The sequence below is a fragment of the Schistocerca gregaria genome, chromosome 8, assembly GCF_023897955.1.
Source record: "Schistocerca gregaria isolate iqSchGreg1 chromosome 8, iqSchGreg1.2, whole genome shotgun sequence".
In the NCBI taxonomy this organism is placed as follows: domain Eukaryota; kingdom Metazoa; phylum Arthropoda; class Insecta; order Orthoptera; family Acrididae; genus Schistocerca; species Schistocerca gregaria.
Window position 1 is genome coordinate 430,870,324 of NC_064927.1, and position 2,943 is coordinate 430,873,266.

The following is a 2,943-nucleotide window of genomic DNA, read 5'->3' on the forward strand; positions in this document are numbered from 1 at the left end:
ACCAGATATTACACAGTTCTGTTTGAAAAAGCTTACCGCCGTCTCCTTAATTAAAACAGATATGAAAGGAGACTATACGTTTCACCATTACCTGATCACCCGCTGTAGGCCATTTGCGTAACGATTTTTCAAAAAATTCTAATAATAAACAAGGTGGACATAAGGAAACCCCCACAGCAAGCACAGTCGACTCTGGAAACAAACGTACATTAATAAGATCCGATTTTATTAATTTTCAACTGTTGAGGATACTTGTGCAATCACCAGTCCTAAATGACACTTCATATTCAGATTTTCAGGCTGCTTCTTTACGGGAATTGTTGGAAGGAGTTAATGTGGTGGCCGTTTTGGCCAAGTGGTTGTAGGCGTTTCAGTCCGGAACCGCGCTGCTGCTACGGTCGCAGGTTCGAATCCTGCCTCGGGCATGGATGTGTGTGATGCCCTTAGGTTACCGAGGTTTAAGTAGTTCTAAGTCTAAGGGACTGATGACCTCAGATAGCCTCCTTAGAGCCATTTGAACCAGTTAGTGTGGCGCGTCGTGTGAGCGTTTCTTTCTCATGAACGATTGAGCTGCTGCTCACATTTGAGGTCTAGTACATTTTGTTTGGTTCAGTCGAGACACAATGCAACAATCGTATATCGCGTTCCATTCCTTTGCGTTTGTTCCTCAAGCAGAAAGCAAGGGAAACATTATGCAGAAACATAGAGAGGGTTTCTATTTGTTCCTTTATTTTTATAGTTGCTATCCTAGGTGAAAAATAACGGTGGAAGGAAATTAGAGAGAAATAGGCACGCGGGCACTGTCTTTGCACCCATTTGGCGATCCAATATAAGCTACTGCTCAGATTCGCACTAGGTGTGAAACCTTTTCTTCTCCTCAAGCTCTCACTAACTCTCCAGCATTTCTGTAAGTTATGACATTGTACTGCTATTCTGGAGGAGGAACGTCCGAGAAAGAGGAAATATTTTAAAACATTTGTTGCTCTTGCTGTAACAGTACCAATCAACCAGCCGATTACACTATAATTTTCTAGAGTATAATATTCACATAAATGTTTCCAGAATGAGATTTTCACTCTGCAGCGGAGTGTGCGCTGATATGAAACTTCCTGGCAGATTAAAACTGCGTGCCCGACCGAGACTCGAACTCGGGACCTTTGCCTTTCGCGGGCAAGTGCTCTACCAACTGAGCTACCGAAGCTTCGGTAGCTCAGTTGGTAGAGCACTTGCCCGCGAAAGGCAAAGGTCCCGAGTTCGAGTCTCGGTCGGGCACGCAGTTTTAATCTGCCAGGAAGTTTCATTCACATAAATCTCGGTTTCCTGTGGTGCTTTTGTAAAGTTACTGTTTGCGTATTTGTCGAGTCTAGTACTCCGTCTCTCTCTCTCTCTCTCTTTCTGCTCTCTGTCTCTTACGCTCACGCATACACACGGAGACAGAAAACGAGAGCGATACACAGAGAAAGAAAAGAGAGACAAAATGAGAAGATGGGGAAACTGGGATGAAATACACTCCTGGAAATTGAAATAAGAACACCGTCAATTCATTGTCCTAGGAAGGGGAAACTTTATTGACACATTCCTGGGGTCAGATACATCACATGATCACACTGACAGAACCACAGGCACATAGACAAAGGCAACAGAGCATGCACAATGTCGGCACTAGTACAGTGTATATCCACCTTTCGCAGCAACGCAGGCTGCTATTCTCCCATGGAGACGATCGTAGAGATGCTGGATGTAGTCCTGTGGAACGGCTTGCCATGCCATTTCCACCTGGCGCCTCAGTTGGACCAGCGTTCGTGCTGGACGTGCAGACCGCGTGAGACGACGCTTCATCCAGTCCCAAACATGCTCAATGGCGGACAGATCCGGAGATCTTGCTGGCCAGGGTAGTTGACTTACACCTTCTAGAGCACGTTGGGTGGCACGGGATACATGCGGACGTGCATTGTCTTGTTGGAACAGCAAGTTCCCTTGCCGGTCTAGAAATGGTAGAACGATGGTTTCGATGACGGTTTGGATGTACCGTGCACTATTAAGTGTCCCCTCAACGATCGCCAGAGGTGTACGGCCAGTGTAGGAGATCGCTCCCCACCCCATGATGCCGGGTGCTGGTCCTGTGTGCCTCGGTTGTATGCAGTCCTGATTGTGGCGCTCACCTGCACGGCGCCAAACACGCATACGACCATCATTGGCACCAAGGCAGAAGCGACTCTCATCGCTGAAGACGACACGTCTCCATTCGTCCCTCCATTCACGCCTGTCGCGACACCACTGGAGGCGGGCTGCACGATGTTGGGGCGTGAGCGGAAGACGGCCTAACGGTGTGCGGGACCGTAGCCCAGCTTCATGGAGACGGTTGCGAATGGTCCTCGCCGATACCCCAGGAGCAACAGTGTCCCTAATTTGCTGGGAAGTGGCGGTGCGGTCCCCTACGGCAGTGCGTAGGATCCTACGGTCTTGGCGTGCATCCGTGCGTCGCTGCGGTCCGGTCCCAGGTCGACGGGCACGTGCACCTTCCGCCGACCACCGGCGACAACATCGATGTACTGTGGAGACCTCACGCCCCACGTGTTGAGCAATTCGGCGGTACGTCCACCCGGCCTCCCGCATGCCCACTATACACCCTCGCTCAAAGTCCGTCAACTGCACATACGGTTCACGTCCACGCTGTCGCGGCATGCTACCAGTGTTAAAGACTGCGATGGAGCTCCGTATGCCAAGGCAAACTGGTTGACACTGACGGCGGCGGTGCACAAATGCTGCGCAGCTAGCGCCATTCGACGGCCAACACCGCGGTTCCTGGGTGTCCGCTGTGCCGTGCGTGTGATCATTGCTTGTACAGCCCTCTCGCAGTGTCCGGAGCAAGTATGGTGGGTCTGACACACCGGTGTCAATGTGTTCTTTTTTCCATTTCCAGGAGTGTAGATACAGAAATCT

At 50.2% G+C, this 2,943-nt stretch overlaps 2 non-coding genes across 2 annotated transcripts; one reads left to right on the forward strand and one right to left on the reverse strand.

Annotated features, from left to right (window-relative positions):
* Window positions 1–1,124: 1,124 nt before the first annotated feature.
* Trnas-cga (transfer RNA serine (anticodon CGA)) lies at window positions 1,125–1,201 on the reverse strand. The gene has a single exon. It is a non-coding gene; the product is annotated as a tRNA-Ser (tRNA).
* Window positions 1,200–1,276, forward strand: Trnas-cga (transfer RNA serine (anticodon CGA)). The gene has a single exon. It is a non-coding gene; the product is annotated as a tRNA-Ser (tRNA).
* Window positions 1,277–2,943: the final 1,667 nt, after the last annotated feature.